The sequence below is a fragment of the Haliotis rufescens genome, unplaced genomic scaffold (genome assembly GCF_023055435.1).
Source record: "Haliotis rufescens isolate VD_foot unplaced genomic scaffold, xgHalRufe1.0.p SCAF_3, whole genome shotgun sequence".
NCBI lineage: Eukaryota > Metazoa > Mollusca > Gastropoda > Lepetellida > Haliotidae > Haliotis > Haliotis rufescens.
In genome coordinates, this window is record NW_025964001.1 from 31,800,933 (window position 1) to 31,814,213 (window position 13,281).

At 41.3% G+C, this 13,281-nt stretch overlaps 1 protein-coding gene across 2 annotated transcripts in view; it reads right to left on the bottom strand.

Moving 5' to 3' along the window:
• LOC124146120 (galectin-4) overlaps positions 1-12,613 on the bottom strand; it is a 35,075-nt gene extending 22,462 nt beyond the window's left edge. The window contains exon 1 of one of the 2 annotated variants that reach the window (XM_046516242.2): positions 12,413-12,613. The gene's annotated coding sequence lies outside the window, so the exon portion shown is untranslated. Of the gene's footprint in view, positions 1-7,979; positions 8,102-12,412 lie in introns of those variants that run through there. The other variant, XM_046516252.2, reaches the window with a different exon arrangement.
• Between the last annotated feature and the right edge of the window lie 668 nt (positions 12,614-13,281).

The window sequence follows — 13,281 nt, forward strand, 5'->3', positions numbered from 1 at the left end:
CGAGTACTCTATGCACAACGTCCCCGAAAGACAACACGGTCCTACGACATACGTGACGAGTACTGCATGCACAACGTCCCTGAAAGACAACACGATCCTACGACATACGTGACGAGTACTGCATGCACAACGTCCCCGAAAGACAACACGATCCTAGGACATACGCGACGAGTACTCTATGCACAACGTCCCCGAAAGACAACACGATCCTACGACATACGTGACGAGTACTCTATGCACAACGTCCCCGAAAGACAACACGATCCTACGACATACGTGACGAGTACTCTATGCACAACGTCCCCGAAAGACAACACGATCCTACGACATACGTGACGAGTACTGCATGCACAACGTCCCCGAAAGACAACACGATCCTACGACATACGTGACGAGTACTGTATGCACAACGTCCCCGAAAGACAACACGATCCTACAAGATTCGTGCCGAGTACTGTCAGCACGACGTCCCCGAAAGACAACACGATCCTACAAGATTCGTGCCGAGTACTGTCAGCACAACGTCCCCGAAAGACAACACGATCCTACGACATACTCGTACGACGTCGTGACAAGCTATTACCTTTTCCCATTACTGTTTTATTGTGAATATGTCTTATGCTATTTACCTTAATATGCTTGCATGTGTGATAAGAAACCGTAATTACTAGAATAATTTATGTGAAACAGTTAGATTAACATTTGGCAAACATTCACTCCTATCGTTCTTGTGTACTTAAAAACAACAATCAAAAACAAAATATTTCTCTTAGTTTGTTTAAAAATTTTTTTATTCTAATTATCGAATAAACACCGACGTCACGCGTAAAGTGTAATGTTTTGTTTTCAGCTCAATGGCATATCCGGGATCAGGTGTAACAAAGCATATACATCCGTACTATACGTTATATTGGGCAATTATTTCCTTATGTTAAAGGATTAAATTACAAACCCACGTTGAAAATATTTTTACAAATACTCAGCCTATTTAAGGGGAAATGGAAACGTGTATCTAAGGTCACAATTAGTGTTAACATGTGTCACAGATGAAAGGAGTTACCTGGTCAGTCACGTGACTCCAGCTCTATTTTGGAGAAAGTACGTGAGGGATTGTCCAGTGACGCAACGCGCACTAGAACAGGGCTATCCCTCACATTAATCGTAGTGTTGGCTAAATGCAGGTACTAATATACCTTGCAACAGTAGAACGGCTACACGCGAACATACATTAGAATAGCAATTACCATACAATTACGAGTCGTATCGTGATGAGACTGCAAGAAACAGTCTAGCCGTGCTAATGTATGATGAAGGCGAATGGGCGGCAAAGTAAAGGTCAGCCTATCCGGATACATTCTGAAGTGTCGCAACAGAAGTACAAACGTGATGGGGACAATGACATATACCTTGATTCATGCGCTCGTGCGATCATTGTTTAAATTCTAGATTGATGTCTATGCATCCACTGCAAAATAAAAATGTAAAGTCAATCTTTCACACCCTAGAAAGACAAGAAACTTAAAGGAACCTTTTTTTAGTGAGCGATTTAAAATTTAACGTCAAATCGGCATTATTATCATTTATCAGGTTGGGCTAAAAATGAAATATTTAAAACTGGGGATAACCTTTCCGTTCTAGTTTTGATGTTTAGAAAAGGGTCGGTGAGTTTTGATAAAAAAAAATACGATACTGTTAACGCATTTTCACATGCATCAAAGCTAACACAAAAGTGTAGCGTCCTGAAGGCTTATCACCATAAAGGCGAGTAAAACAAAGAATGAATGCTGAACAGTAATAAACAATATTTGTTGACATATACCGTTATCTCCCGTCTCTTGCCAATAAGTGTAAGGATGTGGATGTTCAGCATGTCAGTCAATGATTGTCTTATCCCGACTTGATTATTTACAGATCGCTGCCAGTGCGGCGTTAAGCAACCAACACACTGGGTTGGTCAGTTGGATTTTTTATTTGACCACACAAGTGAATATCACTTGCATGATACGTGTCAATTATTTGGACTTACAAAATGAGGTCTCAAAAACGAAATGCTGTCGGAACATGAATTCAATAAAGCCCGGTCCCGCTAGATACACAAATCTGCCCTTCTCTAAATAGAATTTGATTGTCAGTATGGATAGTCAAATATTTACCTAGCCTGGTATGTGCGAGCAGATTGGAGGGTATGTGGGTGTTTGCTGACAAAGCTGTAACAATGATTAGACGTGCTTATCTCAGAGATTGTCTCCGTACATAGTCCCACATATGGCCTTATCAGGCAGCCATTTTCTCTCACTAGTACACACGAATGGGAATAGAAACTGTGAATGAAAGTGTTTCAAATTTAAAAGCTGTGCCAAGGACACCTTTTTTGATTGTCTGGATTGTTATTGCTTTAATCAGGTTGCAGTTTATTGCCTGTTGTGTACTGTCAATAAAGAAGTGGGGGAATAGCATAACATTCTTCTTGTGTGTCCAAAATATGAATCATTAAGAAGGGAAGTATATATCAGAATGTTACTTCGTCCATCCCAAATTTGAATCTCTTGGTAATTTCCCCCAGCAGAAATAGGTGCTTTCTCATGCCGAGATTTAAGGTAAAACAACTCTTTTTTAGACTGAAATAATATTTGTGAACGATACTCTCTTCAGTGCAGAAATAAAAATTGATTAATTGAGTTCACGAATAACAATCCCGATGCAACATTTACCCTCAATAAAATGAGTCACTCGCAGCTATATCCGAGGCATGAGAGTGCCCTGTTGTTCTCTTCTACTGCCTCGGATAGCAAAATGTCCCTGGTTCTTCAACTATGCCCCTGAAAAACCCAGTATCATTTCTGTGAGACCCGCGAAGACCCGGGTTAGAATAGGTCTTCAGCAACCCATGCTTGCCGTAAGAAGCGATTATATCATTGTCGTAAGAGGCGACTGACGGGATCGGGAGGTGAGGCGCCCTGACTTGGTTGATGCATGTCATCGTATCCCAAATGCGTGGATCGGTGCTCATGATGTCAATCACTTGACTATCTGGTCCAGACTAAATTAATTATAGACCGACGTCATATAGCTGGGGTATTGCTGTGTGTGGTGTTAAACAAACAAAACAAATAAACATTTTTGTGAACTCTGATCTTCTATGTCATATCCTTGACCATCATTTTCACAGGTACTGGATCATGTAATCCATGCTTCACATCAACCATAAGCTCATTAACCAACATGGCCACCTATTATGCTAACTTCGTAAGATGATCCACATTCACATGACGTATGGTGCTAACATGTAGCGCCTATTCAGTGTATAACGACTGAGTTAGTGAGTGAATGCTTTGAAAATAAATGCAAAGCTTCACAAAGGTTATAGGTTGTTCAAGTGCATAAACTGGGTCATGTGGTACGAGTACTTGTTACTTCACCTATGCATTACAAAGGCAAAGGATCCCCAGCAGATCAACCGTGGAGAGATAAGAGCCTTTGTGGAGAATATTCTGAATAGAGATGGAGGGGTACTTCATGCAAAGTAGTTCCATGACCACTAAAAGCGATTGTATTGAAGTTACTTGGAGGAATAATTATGACAATCACAATAATTATTCTGTATTAGACCACTATGACTAAGGATTTGTAGTTACGTATATCTGATAGTCGCATTACGTTATTATACAATCACAAGTCGATTGCATTTCAATTAGCTTATTATCCTTATGCAATATAACGTCAAAAGTGTTAACAAAATATTGTAAATATTACTGCTCTAATACTATGCTTATAGTTAGAGGCGGTCTAACTATAAGCGGGATCGGGTGGTCAGGCTCGCATCACGCATTAATACTGTCAGGAATAGTTCATCGGTGTCCCAGAGGAATGTAATACATCAAACAGGTACATCATAACCCATCATGTTGGAACACCTGTGTCATATTCAATTCAACATACAACAGAAATCATGACAGCTTTATCTGATACTTGGCATCGACGACAACAACAAAATCATAAAGGTAGAACGGTTGTAACATAATCTCGATCCGGATTGGAAATCTAGTTGTGGCGAGTGTGAACATAACCATACACGGCACAGCAATGTTGTGAAATAGACGCAAGGTGCAAGACGAAGATAATATCACTACCATATGCAACTTGCCTGTACGGCCCGTGAAGATCCGGGGTAGAATATGTCTTCAGCAACCCTTGCTTGCCGTAAAAGGCGACTATGCTTGTCGTAAGAGGCGACTAACGGGAACGGGTGGTCAGGCTCGCTGACTTGGTTGATGCATGTCGTATCTCAATTGTGTAGATCGATGCTTATGATGTCAATCACTGGATTGTCTGGTCCATACTCGATTATTTACAGACCGCCGTCATACAGCTGGAATATTTCTGAATGTGGCGTTAAACAACAAACAAACAAACAATACTATGTCATAAGAATCTCCAGCGATTTCTACACCATGAACAGATAAAAAAGCAAATCGTGACTCCATGGTAACGACGCAACGTGATGTTTAATACTGCTGTCACAAGATAAGCTGACTCGCCAACTCATGTCCGGTGAGAAGTCAAGTTGACCCGAGGGCGATGTGACCAGTTACAAGATGAAGCTGACCCGCAGCCACGTTTGATTATTTGAGCCCAAGAGGACACTAGTTTGTATACCAGTAGCATATATCAGCGCCTTTGCTTGTCGCACTCAGACTCAGGGTTCGATTGCCCAAATTACCAAAATTTGTGAAGCTTATCCTTCGTGGTGTTTTGTCAAAAATCGATATAGCATTCTATAGCAAAAACTCCTCAAATGAACGTCTCTGGTTCACCGTCTGCATTAATCGAAATGGTTGTCTTTCCAATCAGGGTGAGTTAGGTGTAAGTCATAGACGTTTCTTGATTTGACCAACCGCATTCGTTACTTAGATAACAGAATGGACTGATATTTGGTGAAAGTGGACAAATCTTCGTGTGTCAGCACCATTGTAAAATGGAGGCTCGGGATTCATCTGTTGCCTCATGTGTATGTTGTGCACTCGAATAGTGACATTTCATTGGTGAGCAAGAGTTTGGTTGGTTGTTTGTTGTTTAACGCCGCACAAAGCAATATTCCAGCTGTAAATAATCGAGTCTGGACCAGAAAATCCAGTGATTGACAACATGAGCATCGACCTACGCAATAAGGAGCAAGAAGTAGATCAAAAGAAGTTGCTATCCATAAAAAAGTGTCATGTATTCACTATTGGTCTATTATTGACTCTGCTTGTATCGTACAACGGCTAATTCGACCTACCATCGATGGTACACAGAAGTTCGAGTAACAATTGTTTCAATGTATTCTTTGCCGACGCGGGTTGAATTCCTTGAAATTCCCCGTCCTGAAATGTATCACTATATTTGAAATACAGGTACATGTACTTGAGCGTCCTCTTACCTAAAACAGTCGATAGTAACAGTGCATTCCAGACAGGTGATTCATTCTGCAACTACACCCTTCTGTTTACCTGTCATTTACCGGCAAGATTATTTAGTTTTCAGTATTTATTTTAACGTTTTAGTTTTCACGCCTGCAGAACATTTTTTTTTGTTTAGCTTACATACCAAGTGCAACCGATTATTGACACAAACAATACATAATATCAAAGTTAAAAGTCAATACACCCATCAAATAATATGCCTATGTAATCGGATAGTACTATTTATTGATGCCTCTTAGCGTCCCTTTTCACTCATGTTGTCACACCAATATATTTGATGTTGCCGTGAGTCCAAATTTAAACATTAAGGTATTAACGGCAACATGCTAGCCATGTGAACTCTTCAATATTTTCACAAGAGATTTTTCAACTTATCAGAGAGGTCCACTGTCTCCGGTCCGGCACCATGTGACTATCGGCGTTGGACATTCGGCCTTATCCGGCACTCATTCTCCACACTGACTCAAAATTTCTATCACACACTCCCCTAACCAGGTTTTCCTCCTTGGTCATCCTCTACACACATTTACAGATCGGTGAAAACCTAGTTCATCGTTATATGAACCCTCAGCTATTCAGGGTATCCTACCGCCATTATTTTTTTAATTAATAGCCTCTTTTCGGAAGTGATGTCACTACACCCAAGGTTCCTATCTCTTATGACAGCTTTTCTCTCGCTTTTGAAAGTAATTTGAATGGACGGCTATTTTAACGTCGTTGCCATTCGAACCGATTAAAAAAAACGAAGCAACGGTAGCGACTGGGTCTATTACCAGGGTATGTATCATAACAGAATGGAGATATAAGACACTGGGTAATCGAGGATGCGTCAAGTTGAATGTTCGTACGAAGCATTTGTGTGAACATCCACGGCTCGCTACGGTCAATTTTGCAGTAAATATCGAGGATACCTCTATGGTGGCATTTCCGTTTCACACCTTTCATTTCATTTCAACCTCATTCGAGTCAGTGAATGCTATTTTACGGCACTGCCAGAATAATCAAGTAATATCACGACGGCTGGTAAATATGAGTCTGGACCAGGCAAACCATTGGTTGACAACACGAGGTTCGATGAACAAGCCAGGTCAAACATTGTAACCAACTGATCCACACGATTACGACAATCAAGATCGAGGGTTTAACTGGGTCCTATTCTGCCCCGGTGGGTCAATAACACCCTCTATTGATGTGATCAAGACCAGACTTGGGAGGTCAACGACTCCCACACAAAATCTGAGAGCTGGATTTAACCTCGACTTTGACATTTTAGTAACAAATAATGGGGTGTAATTCTTATGTGGGATGTGACGCAGATCGTAGACATTAACCATTTTGGTGAAACGAAGGAAAAAAACTACCCAGGTCTCATCACACTAACACAGCAGATTTGCTTTGTTTTTATTGTTTGTTTTCCGCGATTCGGGCATTGATTATGAGTGCTGTAGCACCCTCAATATTTGTTAACCTGAAACGATGATAATCCTTATCCAGGGCTCCACAATATGTTAACTCGACCCCAGATCAGGTTATCAATCCTGAGCTCCTGAACCATGTCCTTTTCTGTTGAGAGTCAGCGAGGTGTCAGGTAGGCTTGAAGAATGTGGGTCGGCAGATAAGTAAATAAGTAAAAGAGGGGCGGGTATTTCAATGGATGTGGACACTGCCCCATCGTCAGCAACCAGTGGGTCTACAGTGACTAACACTGACTTATATACAGACTATCTGCTGTGATGGATGCAGGTGCGTGTAATTCTCTGACAAAATCCATACAAAGACCGAATCTGCAGTTATCATATGTTTCAATATGAAAGCCACGTCAGGGTACGTGTTATCTGAGATTTTTATCTAGATACCCATGGCGACAATTTAGGAATATAACGTTATTATGTTCAAAATAGGGAATTTGGGGGTTAGAAAGTCCTTATTTCCTAAATTCATAGGTATTTTAAGCTACCATTCAAATTATGTTAAACAAAATATTAAAAACACTTCTATGTAATGATCTTTGAAACTGACATCTTAACAAGAATTAGGAAATGTTTAATTTGGGAATCGTTGCTAACACTTCCTTTATTCCTGGGTTATCTATTGTCGTATAAATGATACAAAGATAATTCGGATATGTGTCTATAATCCCTCCCCAAAAACGAAATGATAAACATATAAATGATCCACAGATCCGGTACAGATTGGCATGTAATACACGTGATCTTTCACTTCACATTTTAAACATAACATACACGAAACTCCCAGATTCACTCGATACGAGTATCGCATCACACAATTGCACAAGAAGAGCTACGCTGAGACAACACACCTTTGCCCAACATACCGTCTGCGGACAAACTTATTTTTAGCCCAAGGATGCACCGCCTGAGTACTCACTCGGTTCTGCCTCGTCAGTGAAAATTACACACCACTCATATCATACAAGTAGATATAATCAAGTCATCAGCTCGTCCAGAGAAACAGCTGACCTTCGCCCATCACTTCGATACACGTATATCAACTTACCTGTTCAACATCGACTGAACGTCAAAGCTTCGAGTGGCCTTTCGCGAGCTGCACCGGTAGGGTACACGCAGACGATATGGGGTCATGTGACCAAATGATTCACGGGATGTTGTCGTCTGCTCGTGGAATGTCAAAGACAAAAGCCAGAATTAATCGTCCTATCTTATAACAAGAACTTGCCTGGGTCAACCCCCGCAATATGTCGGGTCTGTGCTTATTGGGTGGGGTCAAACTGGGTCAATATTTCATTTCGCCACGGACGAACCCTGATATAAGACTTTATACCCATCCTCTCTATATCGCGAATTCTTAGTTTTTCGACAGTCCCCCTCAAGGCAAGCTATTGCTGTCCGAGGTGATGAATCTATTTTCCCACAGCAAATATCCGTGTCATTTTTACATGAAATTAAGACAAACCCGTGATGATCCAGGTTAGAATTCGTCTGTATTGCAACTGATGCTTGTCGACTGAGGCGATTACGGAAATGGTTATTTATTTTATTGTGGGGGTGGGGTGTGTAGGATTATTAGTTTACATCATAATTTCCTGATTATATAAATAACAAGAGGTCCTCATTAAATACTGGTGTCCTTACTGTCCGCATATCTAGACTTGCCTATTATAAGGATAGCATTATTACTCATTCATGGACTTAGCTTTCAGTTTTTGTTTGTTTGTTTGTGGTTTAACGCCGCACTCAGCAATATCCCGGCTATATGACGTCGGTATGTAAATAATCCATTCTGGACCTGAAAAACCAGTGATTGATGTCATGAGCATCGATCTACGCAATTGTGATACGATAACATGCGTCAACCAAGTCAGCGAGCCTGACCGCCCAATTCCGTTAGTCGCCTCTTACGACAAGCATAGTCGCCTCTTACAACAAGCATGGGTTGCAGAAGGCCTGTTCAAACCCCGGTCTTCACGGGTATATCTTTCAGTACAACCTTGGAGTAAATTTAGGAAGCTCTTGACAACACGTTTATAAAACATGTTACTAGTAGGTACTGTTTAAAACAATTTCACATTTATGGCAAAATTAAGCAAGCTCATTTTACAAAGGTGTCAAAGAGTGTCATGTGACTATTGCTCAAACGTGTCTTCCTCAGTTACAACATTCAAGTCCTCAGTTAAGCTTTCAAAAAGTTTTATGTTAGACATGTAGGACATTACAAATGTGACGCGTAAGTGACAAACATGCTGTCCTATGAATTCCCCATTTTGACTCCGGTCGTATTCCATATGTCCCCGTTTTCTTTCAGGTGAACAGTTAACTTGCCTTTTCATGTGTCTGTGACAGATGCGACCGGTGGAGCAGGATACGCTCACCTTTTTACGAACACCTGGTATAATCATGTTTTATAGTGGTTCAAAAACACATGGTTATCATATAATCGGAATCGAACTATGGACTTATATTTCTTATGATTATGGAAAGGGTTGCATCGAGTAAGTGTTTATCTGTCACGTGAAGTGTTGAATATGTTTGTTGTTTTCCAGCTATATGACGGCGGGCTGTAAATAATCGAGTCTGGGCCAGACAATGACGTCATTGGCGTCATGAGCATCGATCTACGAAACTAGAAAACGATGACATGCATCAACCAAGACCACCCGATCCCGTTGGTCGCCTCTTAGGACATACATGTGTTGCTAAAGACCAACTGTAATCCGGATCTTCATGGGGCCCAATTCTGAATACTAGTACATATTTACATGAAATACATTATATGACATTAACGCATAAATAATGGTTAAGGCGGATGTTACGTTGTATAACACACCAACTGGTTGCGCCTGAAGCCAGACATACCTATATGCTGCATAACGTCTAGGATGTAATTTGTAACCCTACATGACAGTATGACAAGAAACCAGTATGACTCAGTATGACTACATGATGTCCGGTATGTGTCAAACAGCGGTCATATGGGAGTATGTCTTGATAACGAGGGCGTTACGAGATTGCCACGTGATAAATGGTGATATTGAAGGTATCACGCAACGTATCACGTCACTATCCCCACCCACAACCACCTGGACCCATCACTGATACTGCTCTTCGTCGCTGACTGGCAAATTCGGGTTAAACGCCGATACAAGCATATAATAGTTTTGGTTTAACGCTTTGAAATGTATTGCAGCCATGTCACGTTACGTCAGAAGCGCGGGTCGTGGACATTTACCACTTTGGTGAAATCCACGAATGCGGTCTGTCAGGCCAAGGCTTCGTGCGGCGTTAAACAACAAACAAACAAAACAGATCAAGGTTCACAACTGGGGTATGCGTTGAATTAAGGGTCAAATTGCAACGTTTTTTGCAAATAATATGAGACCATAATCTCTTTAACCCAACCAACAGTATTATCTCATGTTGACTTGAGTTTATTCCTCCTAAGCGTAATAAGAACACAGTTGGTGTGTATAGTTTTTAGATTGGCATCAATCAAGCAATCAACCACCCACGGTGGCACAGGAGCTTGCACTAATCATTACATATATACAGATATGTAAAGCAAGATGCGGTTAGTATTCACGTACGAATTCACGGCTGGCTGGTTGGTTTGTTGTTTGTTTGTTGTTTAACGCCGTACTCGGCAATATTCCAGCGGTCTGTAAATAACCGAGTCTGGACCAGACAATCCAGTGATTAATATCATTAGCATCGATCCGCGCAATTGGGATCGATGACATGCATCAACCAAGTCAGCGAGCCTGACCTCCCGATCCCTTTAGTCGCCTCTTACGACAAGCATAGTCGCCTTTTAGTTGCTGAAGACCTATTCTACCCCGGATCTTCACGGGTCATGAATGCTATCAATGACAGACATTAAGACGACATTTCAGCCTGTTTACATTTCAAGTTTAGTATTTGGATGGAACAAATGACAATCTTTCTTGTAAAAGGCTTGACAACGAAATAAATAGTGAAATCCATCAGCAATAGAGGGTGAGTTATCACAGCTTCTTTTGAGTCGGTTTTGATGACAATAGACGTCAAATTATAACAAAGACGTGATGATGTGCGAAAGAAAGTGGTTGAAGCTAGTAATAGGTGGGATGAAATTGGTTTATGAAACATACACCCACTTATCTCCCGCCCACACCTTCCCCCTCTATGACTCACCTCACTCACCCACCGGACCACGTGGCACGAGAGTCACCTGACCTAAGGCCGAGGTTTTCTTACGTGACAATCTGCAGGGAAGTCGTTCTTATCAATTGCAAACATACATACAGGGAAAACAAATCTTCTATCTCGCTTCCTAATATCATATCATGTCTAGAAACGTGTTCTTGGTATAATTTTGAAACAGTGTCTATTGTTCATTTAATTTTTCTCTGTTACGGGAGTTCAAGAAATGATTAGGAGTATATTTAGGAAGCATTCATTTGATGTGTATAGTTGGGGTGGGGTGTGAACAATAAAGTTTGTTCCCAGATGTATCAAACAAACTATATATACGCTGAACAACATCAAACAATCATTTCACTATTAACACACAAAGGTGTTAACGTTCGTACGGGTATTTTCAACAAAACAAAACATATATCTTTTTCACCATTGCCAACTAACTATTCATTTTGGGCATATGTCTGTCCAACTATTCATTTATAAAATCTCTAGAGATCTTCTGTTTTTTGGAATCAAAATAATATTTGTCAAATGATTTCAAATATTCTCTTTCGTGTAATTTATACAGAAAGGCCTTGTTAAATCCTGGTACCTTACATTAAATTATAGGTCCTCATCCGAGTTACCATGCAGAAGTTTGTCGACACAATGGAGTTCGAGTTCCCGTGTTCTGATGAAACATATTCACTAACAAGCATGGGAGACCAAGTAGTCTAGGCGCCGGAGCTTGACCGTCATGAGTTCGAATCCAATACTCGTCCCGATTAGGATCCCTAATCTATCGGCACCACGTCCATGGGTTGCATGAAATAGATACACGTCTTGGATCTGTATTACATTGGGCTTTCCTCTCACATAAAGCTGACATTAGTGAAATACTGACCGGATGCAATCACACACACACTAGCACAAAACGATCAGCCCTACAGTGCGCGACTGTTTAGCAGCATAATATTGTTTAGTTCTTTAGTTACTCGCTCACCAATGGCAAAATAGTACCGTTTAGTTCTTGCTATGTTACTCGCTCACCCATGGCGAAATAGTACCGTTTAGTTCTTGCTCTGATGTCACTCACTCACTCAAGGCGAAATAGTACCGTTTAGTTCTTGCTGTGATGCTTCTCGCTTACCCTAGGCGAAATAGTACCGTTTAGTTCTTGCTGTGATGTTACTCGCTTACCCAAGGCGAAATAGTAACTGTTTAGTTATTGCTGTGATGTAACTCGCACACCCAAGGCGAAATAAATATGTCAAAGTGCGTCCTTCAAGCAAACGTAAGATGGCTGACACTCACCTTGATTCTCCAGCGGCGTGACTGTTGCCCTCAGTCCCGGGGAATGTAGAGCGAGGGGAGAAATCGGGTGCTAGGTAGAGTGACTTACTTACGGTTACCCCAATGAAAACAGCCAGTAAATCACATTCCACAACCCCACCCCAAACCAGATAAGATAGACCAGGAGGGGCTCCTGACCCGATTATTCCTCAAGCTTCAAACGTAGGTTGTTCTTAGTTACAGTGGCATGTACAGCACGCAGTGGTTGACACGGATGTGCTTTTATTCACTTTACTGAAGCATATTTAATTTCAACACAACAAAGGGATACAAATAACATAGGCACACTGCTGCGTAGGGTTGAACGATTACTGCACTTATATATACATATATATGTTTTGACCTGCATGCATGTGTCTGTGGCTACTTGCGCCAGTCCGGACTTTTTGGTAAAACGCGACCAGGGGTTTGAGCCATCGACCTCACGCTCACGGGGCAGACGTACATTTCTCTCCACTAGACAACGGAGGTGTCGTATTGTATGTAAACAATGGCTACCCAGAGACAATGAAGTCGTTTTACAGATTAGGTTTCCAGGTTCAGTTACTGACAAATCAGTCCGCATAAATGGGTTTTCGGGCAGTATGGTTTCCGTAATCACCTGTGGCATTCGTTACCACTCATTCCTTGCCGTAAAATACCGGAATGACACGAATGGTCACGAAGCACGAGTGTCACGAGTGGTCACTAACCCTAGGGATTAGGAACCCTACTATTCGCCACTTTTCCGCAACCTTCATTTTCGGGTTGTCCCGTAAGTGTCCGGACGTATGAACTTATCTTTTTTTTTTCGCCATTCGTGTGTTCCGAAAGCAAAAAAACCCACAAAA